Raw genomic sequence first — 20,551 nt, forward strand, 5'->3', positions numbered from 1 at the left:
GATATAAGAAATATGGTATCGCTCTCATCCTCTGATATCACAGAGGTACAGGAAAAAGCCTAAAAGTCAGTCAGAGCCCCTCAGAACAGCACCAAAAAGCCCCACAAGCAGAGGACGGCCGGGGACTTGGTGGAATGGCCCCTATATTGGTTGTGTACCGGACACTACTGAGGGCTGTCCCACACGTCCAGATAATTCCGGTACCGGAATAAATCGGTACCGGAGTTATCCGTGTCCGTGTGCCTGGGAACTCACGGAGGCCATACCTGCGGCACACGTGTGCCGCCCGTATGGCGAGTGGGTACCACACGGAGCGTGTGGTACCCACTCTGCATGGTGCTGAAGCTGCGATTCATATCATCCCTGCAGCAACGTTTGCTGCAGGGAAAATATGAAGAATAGTGTTTAAAATAAAGATCCATGTGTCCGCCGCCCCCCCACCCCCTGTGCGCCCCCCCCCGCTGGTCAGAAAATACTCACCCGGATCCCCCGTCGGCAGTCGCTCCTTCCTGGTCTGGCCGCGGCTTACTGTATGCGGTCACGTGGGGCCGCTCATTTACACTCATGAATAGGCGGCTCCGCCCCTATTGGAGGTGGAGCCACATATTCATGAGTGTAATCGGCCGCATACAGTAGGAGGCGCGGCCAGACCAGGAAGGAGCGACAGCCGACGGGGGACCCGGATAAGTATTTTCTGACCAGCGGGGGGGGCGCACAGGGGGTGGGGGGGCGGCGGACACATGGATCTTTAGTTTAAACACTATCATTCATATTTTCTCTATAGCAAACGGTGCTACAGGGAACATATGAATGGCGGCTTCAGCACCATGTGGGGGGGACAGCGCTTACTGTAGCGCTGTCTCCGGCACGCCACACGGACCCCAGACGGAGAATGTCCGTGTGAGGTGCGTGTTTTACACGGACCCATTGACTCTATTGGGTCCGTGTAATCCGTGCGCTCCCACGAACACTGACATGTCTCCGTGTTTGGCACACGGAGACACGGTCCGCACACGGTCCGCACAAAATCAATGACATCTGAACAGATGCATTGATTTTTATGGGTCTACGTGTGTCAGTGTCTCCGGTACGGGAGGAAACTGTCACCTCACGTACCGGAGCCACTGACGTGTGAAACCGGCCTAAGGGTGTGTGTACAGTGACTGACCAGCGGCACTACACAAAGCCTACATAAAAAGGCTGCGTGCCGACGATGAGCTCTTGGTAACCCAATTTACATAACAGGTGCAGAAATGGTGCAGAAATTCTAGTGTGAAAAACTCACCAAAAGCTCATCGTGTGAACGTAGCCTTGGTCAGGCCGACCCCATATCCTATTCCACAAGAATGATCGATTATGATTGTTTTGTGCACACAAAAAATCATTGTTCTCGGCAGCACAGGTACTGTTTACACAGGACCGCACTTTTATGCTCGATGATGAGTATTTTTTGTGTTTTTTTGTGCTTCTTTTCGCTGAGCAAAAACCACCACATATAACAGTTCCAGCAGAACTAATGGGATTTCTAGAAACCTCATGCCTAGCGTGCTTTTATTTTAATGTAGTTTAAACTGACCTGCAGTGCAAATGTGAAATCCGCATGTCAACATATCAACTTCTCTTGCCGGAAATTTTACCCATAGATTTGATTAAAATTAGGAAAATTTGCAGGTAAAAAACGCATGTAATCAGCACATAACTGTATCAATAAAGTTTTAGCAAAGCTAATGACCAAGAGGTATAAAAAATGAAGAAGCTTTATTTAAAACATGACATACCAAAAAGAGATAAAAACCTCATGTAAATGAATGTTCTCAAAAACGTACCTCCAAGTAGAAATATAGTATAGTTCTTCTGATTCGCTATACCCCATGTGCAGGGCATTGCAGTAGAATAGGTATCCATGCTTATGACATATAGTGATAGTCAATTAGCTAGCTGTTAGTGGTTGTAACCATGGATATCTAAGCTACTACATTGCCCTGCACATGGGGTAAGTTACATTGCTAATGAGAAGAACTATTCTACATTTTCACTTGGAGGTATTTGTTATGTGGCGCCTCTGGGGTCCAGTTGCCACAGAGGTACTGCACCTCATCCAGAGGTGTGGTATCCCACTCTCAGGTAAGGAGGGGGCACTACCCAGGACTCTAACACTCGCACCCAACACACACCAGTTCAGTCGGGGCTCCTGGGCATACCCTTAGGAACGAAGGCCTCATCCCAGGCTGGATAGGAATGGGTGGTGGGAGTGGGTGAGGTAGGTAGAGTAGGAGAGGAGCTAATTAGAGTGGAGTCAGAGAGAAGGAGGGATGAGAAGGAGTGGAGCAGACGTGCAGAGAAGAAGCTCCCTGTCAGAGGGAGCTAGAGAGAGAAAAGACTGAAGAGACAAAGATTTACAGTGAGTGAGAGAGGAAGAAGGGGTCCTAGGGGCACGGGAAGTGCAGAAGCCACCCGTGGGGCCTGTATCCAGACATGGAGGGACCAGGTCGCAGTCAGGGGACTGGCCCCAACTTAGTGGAATACTTCAAGTTCAGCTAAGAAACCAGAGGCTGTGGCTTTTGCAAGAAGCACAGACACATCCACCCATACTTCGCCAAAAAGGCAGCCATATAGAATTCAGGTGACTCAGAGGACGTCGCCCGACCAGGTTCATGGCTGCTGGCTTGGGACATTGTGGGTAAGGCACTGGGCAGGAGAAGTGAAAGCCAGCGTAGTGAGATGGCCATAGAAAGGCATATGAAAGGAGTCCTGGAAAGATGCATCCCAATTTACCTGGGAGTTTGCTGGCCCACTGACCCGGAGAGCACAGCATCTGGCTGGCATTTGTGGACTGGAGAACTGGGAGTAAAAGTGGAAATTGCACCTTACTGTGTCCTTACGTTATTCCTGCAACACCTGCCCAGCATAACCACCACCATCATCTTATCATACTACACTACATCTGCCCTGGGATTAGCTTTACCCATCGAGAGCTGCACCAACTCTGCTGCATCCCCATCTGCCCCAGAGGATCTGAACTGCAGCGTCGGGCACCATCTCATTGCCAAATACCAAGGGTGGTGTCATGAACATTTTCTTCAATTCCCCAAATCCATTATAAATTTTATTTCTCCTTTTAATTACCATTTCACTTCTATTGGACGCCCAGGGCCACGGACCAGGTCACTGCTGCTGTGACACATCCCCTTCAAGAACAGTCCGAACTGGCCCAAGTACCCCACACAGCCCATAGGATCCTGTAGATGGGAATACTCCTTTAATTTAGCTATAGTAATCTGTGCAAAAATGCATAGAAAATTCTGCAACATCAAAAGCGCACCAAATCCTTAGCTCATTCAGATGTCAGTTTTTCTGTCAATTTTTACAGATAGAAATAGTATCTGTTATAGTCTGTGGAGCTGTTCACATGTCCGTGTATTTTTGCGAAGTGGTCCACACCAAAACATAGAGACATGTCCGATTTTGATCAGTGTCTTGGATCAAATTCTATGCAAATACAACCCCTGGCAAAAAATATAGAATCAACGGCCTTGGAGGATGTTCATTCAGTTGTTTAATGTTGTTGAAAAAAAGCAGATCACAAACATGGCACAAAACTAAAGTCATTTTAAATGGCAACTTTCTGGCTTTAAGAAACACTAAACGAAATCAAGAACAAAAAATGTGGTAGTCAGTAATGGTTACTTTTTTAACCAAGCATAGGGAAAAAATTATGGAATCACTCAATTCTGAGAAAAAATTATGGAATCACCCTGTAAATTTTCATACCCAAAAATAACACCTGCCTCAAATTAGATCTGCTCGTTAGTCTGCATCTAAAAAGGAGTGATCACACCTTGGAGAGCTGTTGCACCAAGTGGACTGACATGAATCATGGCTGCAACATTAGAGATGTCAATTGAAACAAAGGAGAGGATTATCAAACTCTTAAAAGAGGGTAAATCATCACGCAATGTTGCAAAAGATGTTGGTTGTTCACAGTCAGCTGTGTCTGGATCAAATACAAACAACATCGGAAGGTTGTTAAAGGCAAACATACTGGTAGACCAAGGAAGACATCAAAGCATCAAGACCGGAAACTTAAAGCATATGTCTCCAAAACAGGAAATGCACAACAAAACAAATGAGGAACTAATGGGTAGAAACTGGAGTCAATGTCTGTGACCGAACTGTAAGAAACCGCCTAAAGGAAATGGGATTTACATACAGAAAAGCTAAACGAAAGCCATCATTAACACCTAAACAGAAAAAAACAAGGTTACAATGGGCTAAGGAAAAGCAGTCGTGGACTGTGGATGACTGGATGAAAAAGTCATATTCAGTGATGAATCGCGAATCTGCTTTGGGCAATGTGATGATGCTGGAACTTTTGTTTGGTGCCGTTCCAATGAGATTTATAAAGATGACTGCCCGAAGAGAACATGCAAATTTCCACAGTCATTGATGATATGGGGCTGCATGTCAGGTAAAGGCACTGGGGAGATGGCTGTCATTACATCTTCAATAAATGCACAAGTTTATGTTGATATTTTGGACACTTTTCTTATCCCATCAATTGATAGGATATTTGGGGATGATGAAATCATTTTTCAAGATGATAATGCATCCTGCCACAGAGCAAAAACTGTGAAAACATTCCTTGAAAAAAGACACATAAGGTCAATGTCATGGCCTGCAAATAGTCCGGATCTCAATCCAATTGAAAATCTTTGGTGGAAGTTGAAGAAAATGGTCCATGACAAAGCTTCAACCTGCAAAGCTGATCTGGCAGCAGCAATCAGAGAAAGTTGGAGCCACATTGATGAAGAGTACTATTTGACACATTAAGTCCATACCTCAGAGACTGCAAGCTGTTATAAAAGCCAGAGGTGGTGCAACAAAATACTAGTGATGTTTTGGAGTGTGTTTTTGTTTGTTTGTTTTTCATGATTCCATCATTTTTTCCCTATGCTTGGTTAAAAAAAGTAACCATTACTACCACATTTTTTGTTCTTGATTTCTTTTAGTGTTTCTTAAAGCCAGAAAGTTGCCATTTGAAATGACTTTAGTTTTGTGCCATGTCTGTGATCTGCTTTTTTTTTTCTACAAAATTAAACAACTGAATGAACATCCTCCAAGGCTGGTGATTCCATAATTTTTGCCAGGGGTTGTATATAGGTCATTGAAACAAAAAGTCGGAGAGCACTCTGATGTCATCTGTGTACCGTCTGTTTTTCAGACTCTTTTTTATAAAAAGCTTTAGAAACCTGCATCAGTTTTTTTATCCAAGAAAAACAGATAAATCTATAACCGAACTCTGATTGTAAAAACTGACTCACTGACCAAACTGTGATGAAACTCTGAATTCTGATGAAACTTGGACCATTCTTTGAGTAAGAGAAAAATCACTGACATCTGAATGAGCCCCTAAAGGGAACATGTCAGTAGGTTTTTCCCATATCACCTATGTTCACCACCTTTCAGCCGTGGGTTATAGCATTCTGGAATGCTGTATATAAGTCTCTAAGACACCCTGCAAAACAAAAAAAAGAGCTTTTATTACAGTCACCCATTGGGCAGTCCGGTCCGATGGGCATCTCTGGTTATGATCTGGCGCTTCCTCTTTTTGCGATTGCCATCCTGGATTAAACAGCACCACACTTTTATGCTCCCATGATGAGTATTTTTTTTTTTTATGCTGCTTATTTTTGCTGAGCAAAAAACGGCATGTATTATTTTGTGATTACCACTCCTTCTCTGCTTTGTGTGGAAGACGCGTGTCCAGCATCGCGCTCCTGCACAGGAGTACTTCTCTCCGCCCTCCACCATTTCATCTCCTTAGTAACCTTCCACCACCATGGAGTAGTCCTTGTACCCCTACATCACCTCTATTACGTCTTCTAAAACTCAGAAAAATGTGATTCCAAATCTGTGTGAATGCCTGTCTCCTGCCTCTTGAGGCACAAGTTATCCAAATTCTGTCCAACAGGAATCTGAAGAGACAAAACCAATTCATTAAGAGGCTTTAAACTGATGACGCAAACTGATTTTCATTGACCTATTAGCTGGGCATAAGAATTAGGCAGGCCTGCTGGAATGGTTTTAGTAAGCTAATGTAAAACGTCACTTGAAGACCATACAGAACTGAAAATGAGTCACTAGAAGCATGAGGTAATAAAACTGCTTCTGCTTCGGCGAAAAGCCATATACTCCTTAATGATCTGACCTGTATAGAAAGGCCTCATTACACTGTTTGACAGTACATGTACCTTGACCACAACAGCCATTTTACCTCTAAATGCTATTCTCACCAATGTGAAGCTGTGTGTATCCCAGGACATTCACATTTACTTCACTCCATAGCATGGCCGCATGGCCACATCTATTAGCAAAAATGTTCAGCAGTAATACATTATCAGTAATGATGAGCGAGTGTACTCATTGCTTGGGTTTTCCCGAGCACGCTCGGGTCGTCTCTGAGTATTTGTTAGTGTTTGGAGATTTAGTTTTCATCGCGGCAGCTGAATGACTTACAGCTACTAGCCAGGCTGAGTACATGTGGGGGTTGCCTGGTTGCTAGGGAATCCCCACATGTAATCAAGCAGGCTAGTAGCTGTAAATCATTCAGCTGCCGCAATGAAAACTAAATCTCCAAGCAGTCATAAATACTCGGAGGTCACCCGAGCGTGCTCTGGAAAACCCGATCAAGGAGTACACTCACTCATCACTAATTATCAGGATTCTTTACCAGTCTTATAGGTTAGGTGTGGACACAGTAAACCGCAAGTTGTGCCTTCTGACAATTTCTCATAAACCTGGCAACAGAAACCCGAAAGAAAGTTACAATTTTGTTATGAATACTAGGTACCTGACTAGAAATAAAATAGACTGGTGGGGTGGAAGAAAGGTTGCATATACATTTAGGGGAACAGATAGGGCAATCTGTCACAAAGACAGGGATCGTCGGATGGTGTGCTGCCTACCTGGTGCTCGAGTCCGACACATCGCTGATCAGGTTGACAGATTACTGGGAGGGGCTGGTGAGGACCCAGCGGTCATGGTGCACATTGGCACAAATGACAAAGTTAGAGGTAGGTGGAAGGTCCTTAAAGATGATTTCAGGGAATTAGGCTGCAAGCTGAAAGCAAGGACCTCCAACGTGGTATTTTCCGAAATACTGCCTGTACCACGTGCCACGCCAGAGAGGCAACGGGAGATTAGAGAGGTTAATAAGTGGCTCAAGAATTGGTGTAGGAAGGAGGGGTTTGGGTTCCTGCAGAACTGGGCCGACTTCTCAGTGGGCTACAGTCTCTACGCTAGGGACGGGCTGCACCTCAATGGGGAAGGTGCAGCTGTGCAGGGGGAGAAAATGGCTAGAAGGTTGGAGGAGTGTTTAAACTAGGGATTGGGGGGGAGGGTATTCAATTTATAGGAGGGGAAGATAGGGCAGATAGAGACCTAGGGCACAAATAAGGAAGTTGGGGGTGGCGGTGGCATGGGGGGTGGGGTTAGAACAGTTAATAATTTAAGAAAGAATAAAGGTACAGAGAGGAACATCAAGTGCATGTATACTAATGCCAGAAGCCTCGCCAACAAAATGGACGAATTAGAATTAATGTTGTTGGAGCATAATTATGACATGGTGGGGATATCTGAAACATGGCTGGATGAGAGCCATGACTGGGCTGTTAACTTGCAGGGCTATAGCCTTTTCAGAAATGACCGTACAGATAAACGAGGGGGTGGGGTGTGTCTGTATGTAAAATCGTCCTTAAAACCCATCCAGCGTGATAATATAGGTGAATTTAATGAAAATGTAGAGTCCCTGTGGGTGGAGATAAGGGGAGGGGGAAAAAATAATAAATTACTGATAGGGGTTTGTTATAAATCTCCAAAAATAATGGAAGCAATGGAGAATATCCTCGTAAAGCAAATAGATGAAGCTGCGACTCAAGGAGAAGTCATTATTATGTTCGACTTCAACTACCCTGAAATAGATTGGGCAACAGAAACCTGCAGTTCCAGCAAAGGTAATCGGTTTTTGACAACTATGAGAGACAATTACCTTTCACAACTGGTTCAGGACCCAACAAGAAGGGGGGCACTGCTAGACCTAATATTAACCAACAGGCCAGACCGCATAGCAAATATAAGGGTTGGGGGTCACTTGGGGAATAGTGATCACAAAATAATAAGTTTTTGTGTATCCTTTAATAAGATGTGTAGTAGAGGGGTGACAAGGACACTAAACTTCAGGACGGCAAATTTCCAACGGATGAGAGATGATCTTGGTGCAATTAACTGGGACGATATCCTGAGACATAAAAATACACAATGAAAATGGGAGACGTTTATCAGCATCCTGGATAGGACCTGTGCACAGTATATACCGTATGGGAATAAACATACTAGAAATAGGAGGAAACCAATATGGCTAAATAGAGCTGTAAGGGGTGCAATAAGTGACAAAAAGAAAGCATTTAGAGAATTAAAGGAAGTAGGTAGTGATGAGGCATTAAATAAATACAGAAAATTAAATAAATTCTGTAAAAAGCAAATCAAGGCAGCAAAAATTGAGACAGAGAGACTCATTGCCAGAGAGAGTAAAAATAATCCCAAAATATTCTTTAACTACATAAATAGTAAGAAACTAAAAAATGAAAGTGTTGGCCCCCTTAAAAATAGTCTGGGTGAAATGGTGGATGAGGAAAAGGAAAAAGCCAATATTCTAAGTGACTTTTTTTCATCAGTATTTACCCAAGAAAATCCCATGGCAGACAATATGATTAGTGATAACAAAAATTCCCCATTAAGTGTCACCTGCTTAACCCAGCAGGAAGTACGGCGGCGTCTAAAAGTCACTAAAATTGACAAATCTCCAGGCCCGGATGGGATACACCCCCGAGTACTGCAGGAATTAAGTACAGTCATTGATAGACCATTATTTTTAATCTTTAAAGAGTCCATAATAACAGGGTCTGTACCACAGGACTGGCGTATAGCAAATGTGGTGCCAATATTCAAAAAGGGGACAAAAACTGAACTCGGAAATTATAGGCCAGTAAGCTTAACCTCTACTGTGGGTAAAATCCTGGAGGGCATTCTAAGGGATGTTATACTGGAGTATCTGAAGAGGAATAACCTCATGACCCAGTATCAACACAGGTTTACTACGGACCGTTCATGTCAGACTAATTTGATCAGCTTCTGTGAAGAGGTAAGTTCCGGACTGGACCAAGGGAACTCAGTAGATGTAGTGTATATGGACTTTTCAAAAGCTTTTGATACGGTGCCACACAAAAGGTTGATACATAAAATGAGAATAATGGGGATAGGGGAAAATATGTGTAAGTGGGTTGAGAGCTGGCTCAGGGATAGGAAACAAAGTGTGGTTATTAATGGAGCACACTCGGACTGGGTCGCGGTTAGCAGTGGGGTACCACAGGGGTCAGTATTGGGCCCTCTTCTTTTTAACATATTTATTAATGACCTTTTAGGGGGCATTCAGAGTAGAATTTCAATATTTGCAGATGACACTAAACTCTGCAGGGTAATCAATACAGGGGAGGACAATTTTATATTACAGGATGATTTATGTAAACTAGAAGCTTGGGCTGATAAATGGCAAATGAGCTTTAATGGGGATAAATGTAAGGTCATGCACTTGGGTAGAAGTAATAAGATGTATAACTATGTGCTTAATTCTAAAACTCTGGGCAAAACCGTCAATGAAAAAGACCTGGGTGTATGACAAACTCACATTCAGTGGCCAGTGTCAGGCAGCTGCTACAAAGGCAAATAAAATAATGGGATGTATTAAAAGAGGAATAGATGCTCATGAGGAGAACATAATTTTACCTCTATACAAGTCACTAGTTCGACCACACTTAGAATACTGTGCACAGTTCTGGTCTCCGGTGTATAAGAAAGACATAGCTGAACTAGAGCGGGTGCAGAGAAGAGCGACCAAGGTTATTAGAGGACTGGGGGGTCTGCAATACCAAGATAGGTTATTACATTTGGGGCTGTTTAGTTTGGAAAAACGAAGACTAAGGGGTGATCTTATTTTAATGTATAAATATATGAGGGGATAGTACAAAGACCTTTCTGATGATCTTTTTAATCATAGACCTGAGACAGGGACAAGGGGGCATCCTCTACGTCTGGAGGAAAGAAGGTTTAAGCATAATAATAGACGCGGATTCTTTACTGTAAGAGCAGTGAGACTATGGAACTCTCTGTCGTATGATGTTGTAATGAGTGATTCATTACTTAAATTTAAGAGGGGACTGGATGCCTTTCTTGAAAAGTATAATGTTACAGGGTATTGTTGTGAGTTTGGTTTTTGGGCTCCCCCGGTGGTCACTGGTGGTACTGGACTTGTGTGCTTCACTTTCTCTGTTCACCTGTTTCCATCAGGATATGGGTGTATCCTATTTAGCCTTGCTGCTCAGTTATTCTAGTGTCGGCCATCAATGTAACCAGAGCCTTTCTGTTGCATGTTCCTGCTTCTAGACTACTATCAGCTAAGTTGGACTCTTAGTCCTAAGTTTGTTTTGCATTTTTGTTCCAGTTCACAGTTATGTTATTTTTCTGTAGCTGGAAGCTCTTGTGGGCCGAAATTGCCACTCCGGTGTCATGAGTTGACACATGAGTCTTAAAGTAATTTCGGGATGGTACTTTAATAGGGTTTTCAGCTGACCATGAAGTTCCCTATTGTATCTTCTTGCTATCTAGTAAGCGGACCTCGCTTTGCTGAACCTACCTTCATCCTGCGTATGTCTTTTCCTCTGAACTCACCGTCAATATATGTGGGGGGCTTCTGTCTCCTTTTTGGGGGAATTTCCCTAGAGGTAAGCCAGGTCTGTCTTTTCCTCTATTAGGGTTAGTTAGTCCTCCGGCTGGCGCTAGGCATCTAGGGATAAAACGTAGGTACGCCACCCGGCCACTGTTAGTTGTGTGGTAGGTTTAGCTCACGGTCAGCTCGAGATTCCATCACCCAAGAGCTGTTCTGTTATTTATGTTCTCTGACGTTCCCTTGCCATTGGGAACCATGACAGTATGGCCGGCCCAGTGTTAAAACCGTTGGCAGAAGAAAGGAGAGAAAAAGAAGTCTGCAGATTTTTTTTTTTTTTTTTTTTCCTCTGAGCTTGCTCTATAGTTGACTTAGTTGCATTTCTGCTCTAATTGCAGCCTTTCTCTCTCTCTCTCCTTCTAATCCTTGAATGGCTCTGATCTCACCTGATTAAAATGGATCCTCAGAGTTTGGCTACAGGTTTGAATAATCTTGCTACGAAGGTTCAAAATGTACAGGATTTTGTTATTCATGCTCCTATATCTGAACCTAGAATTCCTATACCAGAATTTTTCTCCGGGGATAGATCTCGTTTCCTGAATTTCAAAAATAATTGTAAATTATTTCTTTCCCTGAGATCTCGCTCCGCTGGAGATCCCGCACAGCAGGTTAGGATAGTAATTTCCTTGCTGCGGGGTGACCCTCAAGACTGGGCATTTGCATTGGCACCCGGGGATCCTGCGTTGCTCAATGTGGATGCGTTTTTTCTGGCTTTGGGGTTGCTTTATGAGGAACCTAACTTAGAGATTCAGGCTGAAAAAGCCTTGATGGCCCTATCTCAAGGGCAAGATGAAGCTGAAATATACTGCCAAAAATTTCGTAAATGGTCTGTGCTTACTCAGTGGAATGAGTGCGCCCTGGCGGCGAATTTCAGAGAGGGTCTCTCTGATGCCATTAAAGATGTTATGGTGGGGTTCCCTGCACCTACAGGTCTGAATGAGTCCATGACAATGACTATTCAGATTGATCGGCGTTTGCGGGAGCGCAAACCTGTGCACCATTTGGCGGTGTCTTCTGAGAAGGCTCCAGAAAATATGCAATGTGATAGAATTCTGTCCAGAAGCGAACGGCAGAATTTTAGGCGAAAAAATGGGTTGTGCTTCTATTGTGGTGATTCAACTCATGTTATATCAGCATGCTCTAAATGTACAAAAAAGGTTGATAAGTCTATTTCAATTGGCACTTTACAGTCTAAGTTTATTCTGTCTGTGACCTTGATTTGTTCATTATCGTCAATTACCGCGGATGCCTATGTCGACTCTGGCGCCGCTTTGAGTCTAATGGATTGGTCCTTTGCCAGGCGCTGTGGGTTTGATCTAGAGCCTCTGGAAGTTCCTATACCTCTGAAGGGTATTGACTCTACACCATTGGCTAGTAATAAACCACAATACTGGACACAAGTGACTATGCATATGAATCCAGACCATCAGGAGATGATTCGCTTCCTTGTGTTGTACAATCTACATGACGTTTTGGTGCTCGGATTACCATGGTTACAATCTCATAACCCAGTCCTTGACTGGAAAGCAATGTCTGTGTTAAGCTGGGGATGTCAGGGGGCTCATGGGGACGTACCTTTGGTTTCCATTTCGTCATCTATTCCCTCTGAGATTCCGGAATTTTTATCTGATTATCGTGATGTTTTTGAGGAGCCTAAGCTTGGTTCACTACCTCCTCACAGAGATTGCGATTGTACCATAGATCTGATTCCGGGCAGTAAATTTCCAAAGGGTCGTTTATTTAATCTATCTGTACCTGAACATGCTGCTATGCGAGAATATATTAAGGAGTCCCTGGAAAAGGGACATATTTGTCCTTCTTCATCTCCCTTAGGAGCCGGTTTTTTCTTTGTATCTAAAAAAGATGGCTCTTTGGGGCCGTGTATTGATTATCGACTCTTGAATAAAATTACAGTCAAATATCAGTATCCTCTGCCACTGCTGACTGATTTGTTTGCTCGAATAAAAGGGGCTAAGTGGTTCTCTAAGATTGATCTCCGTGGGGCGTATAATTTGGTGCGAATTAAGCAGGGGGATGAGTGGAAAACCGCATTTAATACGCCCGAGGGCCATTTTGAGTATTTAGTAATGCCTTTTGGTCTTTCAAATGCCCCTTCAGTCTTTCAGTCCTTTATGCATGACATTTTCCGTGAATATTTGGATAAATTTATGATCGTGTATCTGGATGATATTTTGATTTTTTCGGATGACTGGGATTCTCATGTCCAACAGGTCAGGAGGGTTTTTCAGGTTTTGCGGGCTAATTCCTTGTGTGTGAAGGGTTCTAAGTGTATTTTTGGGGTTCAAAAGATTTCTTTTTTGGGGTACATTTTTTCCCCCTCTTCCATTGAGATGGATCCTGTCAAGGTTCGGGCTATTTGTGATTGGACGCAACCTTCTTCTCTTAAGAGCCTTCAGAAATTTTTGGGCTTTGCTAATTTTTATCGTCGATTTATAACTGGTTTTTCTGATGTTGCTAAACCTTTGACTGATTTGACCAAAAAGGGTGCTGATGTTGCTGATTAGTCCCCTGCTGCTGTGGAGGCCTTTCGGGAGCTTAAGCGCCGCTTTTCTTCCGCCCCTGTGTTGCGTCAGCCTGATGTTACTCTTCCTTTTCAGGTTGAGGTCGATGCTTCCGAGATCGGAGCTGGGGCGGTCTTGTCGCAGAAAAGTTCCGACTGCTCCGTGATGAGACCTTGTGCGTTCTTTTCTCGAAAATTTTCGCCCGCCGAGCGAAATTATGATATTGGTAATCGGGAGCTTTTGGCTATGAAGTGGGCTTTTGAGGAGTGGCGTCATTGGCTTGAGGGGGCTAGACATCAGGTGGTGGTATTGACCGATCACAAGAATTTGATTTATCTTGAGTCTGCCAGGCGCCTGAATCCTAGACAGGTGCGCTGGTCGTTGTTTTTCTCTCGGTTTAATTTTGTGGTCTCATACTTACCAGGTTCTAAAAATGTGAAGGCGGATGCCCTTTCTAGGAGTTTTGAGCCTGATTCCCCTGGTGATTCTGAACCTACAGGTATCCTTAAGGATGGGGTGATATTATCTGCTGTTTCCCCAGACCTGCGACGGGCTTTGCAGGAGTTTCAGGCGGATAGACCTGATCATTGCCCGCCTGGTAGACTGTTTGTTCCTGATGATTGGACCAGTAGAGTCATCTCGGAGGTTCATTCTTCTGTGTTGGCAGGTCATCCCGGGATCTTTGGTACCAGGGATTTGGTGGCTAGGTCCTTCTGGTGGCCTTCCCTGTCTCGAGATGTACGAGTTTTTGTGCAGTCTTGTGATGTTTGTGCTCGGGCCAAACCTTGTTGTTCTCGGGCTAGCGGATTGTTGTTATCTTTGCCTATTCCGAAGAGGCCTTGGACTCACATCTCTATGGATTTTATTTCTGATCTCCCTGTTTCTCAGAAAATGTCTGTCATCTGGGTGGTGTGTGACTGTTTTTCAAAGATGGTTCATTTGGTGCCCTTGCCTAAGTTGCCTTCCTCATCCGAGTTGGTTCCTCTGTTTTTTCAAAATGTGGTTCGCTTGCATGGTATTCCGGAGAATATCGTTTCTGACAGGGGGACCCAGTTCGTGTCTAGATTTTGGCGGGCGTTCTGTGCTAGGATGGGCATTGATTTGTCTTTTTCGTCTGCGTTCCATCCTCAGACTAATGGCCAGACTGAGCGAACTAATCAGACCTTGGAGACTTATTTGAGGTGTTTTGTGTCTGCGGATCAGGATGACTGGGTTGCCTTTTTGCCGTTGGCGGAGTTTGCCCTCAATAATCGGGCTAGTTCTGCCACTTTGGTTTCTCCTTTCTTTTGCAATTCGGGGTTTCATCCTCGTTTTTCTTCCGGTCAGGTGGAGTCTTCGGATTGTCCTGGAGTGGATACTGTGGTGGATAGGTTGCATCGGATTTGGGGACAGGTGGTGGACAATTTGGAGTTGTCCCAGGAGAAGACTCGGCATTTTGCTAACCGCCGTCGTCGTGTTGGTCCTCGTCTTCGTGTTGGGGACTTGGTGTGGTTGTCTTCTCGTTTTGTCCCTATGAGGGTTTCTTCTCCTAAGTTTAAGCCTCGGTTCATCGGCCCGTATAAGATTTTGGAGATTCTTAACCCCGTGTCCTTTCGATTGGACCTCCCAGCATCTTTTTCTATCCATAATGTCTTCCATCGGTCATTATTGCGCAGGTATGAGGTACCGGTTGTGCCTTCCGTTGAGCCTCCCGCTCCGGTGTTGGTTGAGGGTGAATTGGAGTATGTTGTGGAGAAGATCTTGGACTCCCGTGTTTCCAGACGGAAACTTCAGTATCTGGTCAAGTGGAAGGGCTACGGTCAAGAGGATAATTCTTGGGTGACAGCCTCTGATGTTCATGCCTCTGATTTGGTCCGTGCCTTTCATAGGGCTCGTCCTGATCGCCCTGGTGGTTCTTGTGAGGGTTCGGTGCCCCCTCCTTGAGGGGGGGGTACTGTTGTGAGTTTGGTTTTTGGGCTCCCCCGGTGGTCACTGGTGGTACTGGACTTGTGTGCTTCACTTTCTCTGTTCACCTGTTTCCATCAGGATATGGGTGTATCCTATTTAGCCTTGCTGCTCAGTTATTCTAGTGCCGGCCATCAATGTAACCAGAGCCTTTCTGTTGCATGTTCCTGCTTCTAGACTACTATCAGCTAAGTTGGACTCTTAGTCCTAAGTTTGTTTTGCATTTTTGTTCCAGTTCACAGTTATGTTATTTTTCTGTAGCTGGAAGCTCTTGTGGGCCGAAATTGCCACTCCGGTGTCATGAGTTGACACATGAGTCTTAAAGTAATTTCGGGATGGTACTTTAATAGGGTTTTCAGCTGACCGTGAAGTTCCCTATTGTATCTTCTTGCTATCTAGTAAGCGGACCTCGCTTTGCTGAACCTACCTTCATACTGCGTATGTCTTTTCCTCTGAACTCACCGTCAATATATGTGGGGGGCTTCTGTCTCCTTTTTGGGGGAATTTCCCTAGAGGTAAGCCAGGTCTGTCTTTTCCTCTATTAGGGTTAGTTAGTCCTCCGGCTGGCGCTAGGCGTCTAGGGATAAAACGTAGGTACGCCACCCGGCCACTGTTAGTTGTGTGGTAGGTTTAGCTCACGGTCAGCTCGAGATTCCATCACCCAAGAGCTGTTCTGTTATTTATGTTCTCTGACGTTCCCTTGCCATTGGGAACCATGACAGGGTATATACACTAGATTCCTTGATAGGGCGTTGATCCAGGGAACTAGTCTGATTGCTGTAGGTGGAGTCAGGAAGGAATTTTTTTCCCCAATGTGGAGCTTACTCTTTGCCACATGGTTTTTTTTGCCTTCCTCTGGATCAACATGTTAGGGCATGTTAGGTTAGGCTATGGGTTGAACTAGATGGACTTAAAGTCTTCCTTCAACCTTAATAACTATGACCGTCATCAAGGCATTACTGCCCTTACCGGTATATGGGGCCTGGTGAGCAGAAGCAAGGAGGGGGGTCTGGACTTGGTCCCCCTCTTTTTTGCTTTTACTCACCGGGCCCCAGGGGCAGAATGTGGCTAGTTCAGTAACTAAATGTGCATCCTCGGATGCTCATTCAGCTCCTCAGAGGCCAGCAGCTAGCATCGGCACACACATTGCCGGAGTATGACGTCACTGCCATGCAGCGGCACATCCGCACTTCAACTGGATGATTAAGGAGGTACCGCTGGACCATGGCCAGGTCAACAGAAACTTTTTTTTGTACTGACAGCAGACATATGAGGCCAGGATGGGATATCATATGGGGGCAGAATGGAGACACATGGTGCTAGGATGGGAGAACATATGGGGTAGGATGGAGGCACATGGAGCCAGGATGGGAGAACATATGGGGGCAGGGTGGGAGATCATATGGGTTCAGGATAGAGACACAAGGGGCCAGGATGGGAAAACATATGGGGGCAGGATGGAGACACATGAGACCAAGATGGGAGAACATATTTGGGCAGGATGAAGACACATGGAGCCAGAATGGGAGAACATATGGGGACAGAATGTAGACACATGGGGTCAGGATGGGAGAACATATTTGGGCAGGATAAAGACACATGGGGCCAGGAATGTTACACATGGGGCAAGGAATGAGACACATGGGGTCAGGATGAAGGACATTATTACTGGAAGGTGCCATGATATGGTACATTATTACAGTAGGGGCTAATTTAGGGATATTATAAAAAAATAAAATAAAATTAAAAAAATCTTATGGCCAAAACAAAATATAATGGCTATGTATGTGATATCGTATTAAATGGGAACTGCTAATGTGTGACGAGTGATTGCGCGCCCTTCGGGTGCACACTGTGATTATGAACCATGCAATAGGGTGTAACCATGCAGCAGACTGACCTCGCAATGGGGTGTACCCACACACCAGACTGGCATATGTGCAGACTAATAGAAAACATAAATACCTGGTGTACCTCTCCTGCCACTCCTATCTTGTGTATGAAAAAGCTCTGTAGTTAATACTGTTCGGGTAGAGCTATCTGATAGCGCTATCCATGAAGAAAGTGAACGGGTAGAGCTATCCCATAGCCCTATTCCTAAAGGAAATGAACGGGTAGAGCTATCCGATAGAGCTATTCCTCAATGTTCCTGAGCGTAAGCTATTTCACACGGTTGAGCGCACCGCGGCTAGGAGTTAGTCCTGCTTTTGTGTACAAAATTTTTTTACTTTTACAATTGTTAAAAGCACAATAAAAAGCAAACGACTTTCGACTAATCTCTGCTCTAATCTGTTCCTCCCACTTCCGACTCCAAGACCTCTCCCGTGCTGCGCCAATCCTCTGGAATGCTCTACCCTAAGATATTAGGACCATCCACAATTTGCATAGTTTTAGGTGCTCCATCAAAACACATTTGTTCAGAGCGGCCTATCACTTTCCCTAATCAAAGTCATTTTATGCTTGTGTGTGTGTGTGTGTGTGTGTGTAGCCCATTAACTATCTCCATCTATCCCCCACCCCTGAAGATGGCTGGACCATCATTGTAAATACATCACTGTAAATACACACCTGTATCTCCCCCACCTCATTGTAGATTGTAAGCTCTCACGAGCAGGGCATCTTATTTTGCTTTAATTATTGCATTGTTAACATTGTTACTTATGACTGTTATGTTTGAAATTGTTAAACTGTAAAGCGCTGCGGAATATGTTGGAGCTATATAAATAAAGATTATTATTAATATTATAATAAAATACTTCTTTGTACACACAGTTGACAGTAAATCATTTGTCAAGGCTAGGAATAAGTTTACCTTGCTTCTGTGTCTCAAATATTTTGACCCTTATTTGTTGGCTATTCCTTCCCCTGGAGAAAGCCACATATAACTGCCCGTGTGAAAACACTGGGAGAGGCAAATAGATTCCTCCAATATCCAAGGACTGTCCTTGAGATTTATTGATGGTCATTGCAAAAGCCAACATTACAGGAAACTGACGCAGTCGCATCTGGACTGGCAAGTTTTTATCTTTGGAAATCAGGTCAATTCTTGGAATAAGAACTATCTGACCCTTTGCTTTTCCATTTAAAGCAACGGCATGAATAACGTTTGCTTTTAAGCTTTTCACATAAAGCCTTTGGCCATTACAAAGGCCATGCTTTCTGTTAAGATTACGCAAGAGCATAATTACAGCTTTAGTTCATGAGGAGGCATCCCAGTGGGATTCAAAGAGTTAAGAAACTCTACAGAGTATTCTGTGAGAATCACACCCTCCTCTTCCGTAATTGTATCAACGGAGCGATATGTTGAGTGTTCACCTTGAACTTGACTAAGAATTTTGTCGTTCAAGGCGTGAACGTCATCATTCAATGGTGTATGAATTGCTTTATTAGCAATTGCTTCTACCATTGCATCGGTAATCTCAATTGAGTCACCAAAAATAGCTGTAATTAAATCACCCTCTTCAATAAAAAAATTCGAGATTTCAATTGTGTCTTCTGATAGACCATATACATTTGACAACTCTCCATTGCCTAGTTTCAGTAACCATGAATTGTACTCAACTTCGTCCTGAGATGTTCTCATATTCTGTTGTAACTGGAACCGTAAAAACTGATTCCAGAATTTTGAGTATTTAATGGTGCACTGTACAATTTGGGCTCTTTTTCCACCTTCCAGTATTGGTAGGGTTTGACAAAAGTCACCACCGTTTATGAAAACTTTTCCACCAAATGGTCTTTTTTTTCCACATATGTCTTGGAACAAATTATCCACAGCGTTCATATTAAAGCAGGGAGTCATTGTTACTTCGTCCCAAGTAACAACAGATGACTCCCTAAGCTCTTTTGCTTGAAGTGAGGTTGGCAAAATTTTTGACACTGTGGTCTCATTTGTTGTAATTCCAAGGCCAAACTTGGAATGGTAGGTGCTACCGTTTTGTAGTAATGTAGATGCCAATCCAGTAGAGGCTACTCAGCAAATAGACTTCTTTTCTGCTTGTAGTGTCTTGTGCAAGCAGTTGTACAAAAATGTCTTCCCACTGCCTCCAGGGCCGTCCAGAAAAAAAAGCGTAGAGCTAGTGTCGTCTGGCTTTGATGCAGCATTGACTGCTTGCATAATTGCATCGAAAGCTGATTTCTGAGCTTCATTAAGCATAGCTTTCAATTGGTCAGCCTCCTGCTTTATTACAGCATAATTCAGTTGGTCCAGTATTTCATCTGGAACATTTACTGGAGTTGGCAATCCTTAGTCAGCACAGGACTTTTTATTGCTTAAGAGCACTTCATTAATATCACAAAGAGCCAGTTGTTCAGCAATTTCTGGAGTATACCGCCTGGTGTAATCCTCAATAAATTCAGTTTTATATTTTTGCCATAATGCCAATTTTGCTGGTTCCCCATATACACAAATTATAGCAAATAATTTAGCAAAGTTGGTAAGGCATTTAGAAAGCGATTGCATCCAATATACCGTCTTCTCATTGGGAATCGTCTTCCAAAAGATGAAGATCAATGCATGCATTTTTATACTTGTCATGTACGACTCCATTGACAGTCCTTAAGTCAGCGTCAGACTTTGCTCCTCTTACGTGAAGTAAAAGGAGTCTTAGGTAATACAGCTCACCATCTGTTAAAGAGACTGTATAAATTCGGGCAATTGTTTTCCCAAATTGAGACCGTTGTTTTTTCCATCCTGCTGGGACAGTTTCCTATCCCAGATATAGTGTTCAGGGATTTCACTGTACAAATACTGATGGGCGGAAGTGTCAACTCTGTTTAGCTCAAAGTAAGCGTGCAGAGTAGAGGCTTTTGAGTCCAAAATAACCATATCCACATTACCATCTTCGAAAAACACTTGCTGCATGTTTTCAAGGTGAACAGCAAGCCTTTTAATAGTATGTGAAGCATCATGCATTTTATTTTTTCTGATTCTCCACATGCCCTCAGGGGTGCTTATATACCGAGAATCTAGGTACATGGCTGGTTCATTCCAGTTTAATGTATCAAACTTGATATTGGCACAGTCATGTCCTTTGTATACATATTTGAAAAGATATTTAGCACTTTTTATTTAAGCACATATCTCAACATTGATATGGCAATTGTACTTGAGTAATAAATAGGGGTTGTATGGAACTACCCATCTATTGTCGATTTCTCGCTTTCCTCATCTGGTTTTCCCAGTATCGACGTTACTGTGGTTAACCATCAATATTGGGGTTAGTCTCTGTATTAAACTCTTTTGGGAATT

At 43.7% G+C, this 20,551-nt stretch overlaps 1 protein-coding gene across 1 annotated transcript in view; it reads left to right on the top strand.

Annotated features, from left to right (window-relative positions):
• LOC143782527 (uncharacterized) overlaps positions 1-20,551 on the top strand; it is a 504,307-nt gene that overhangs the window by 173,410 nt on the left and 310,346 nt on the right. The gene's annotated exons all lie outside the window — the stretch shown is intronic.

This window comes from Ranitomeya variabilis, chromosome 6 (assembly GCF_051348905.1).
Source record: "Ranitomeya variabilis isolate aRanVar5 chromosome 6, aRanVar5.hap1, whole genome shotgun sequence".
In the NCBI taxonomy this organism is placed as follows: Eukaryota; Metazoa; Chordata; class Amphibia; order Anura; family Dendrobatidae; genus Ranitomeya; species Ranitomeya variabilis.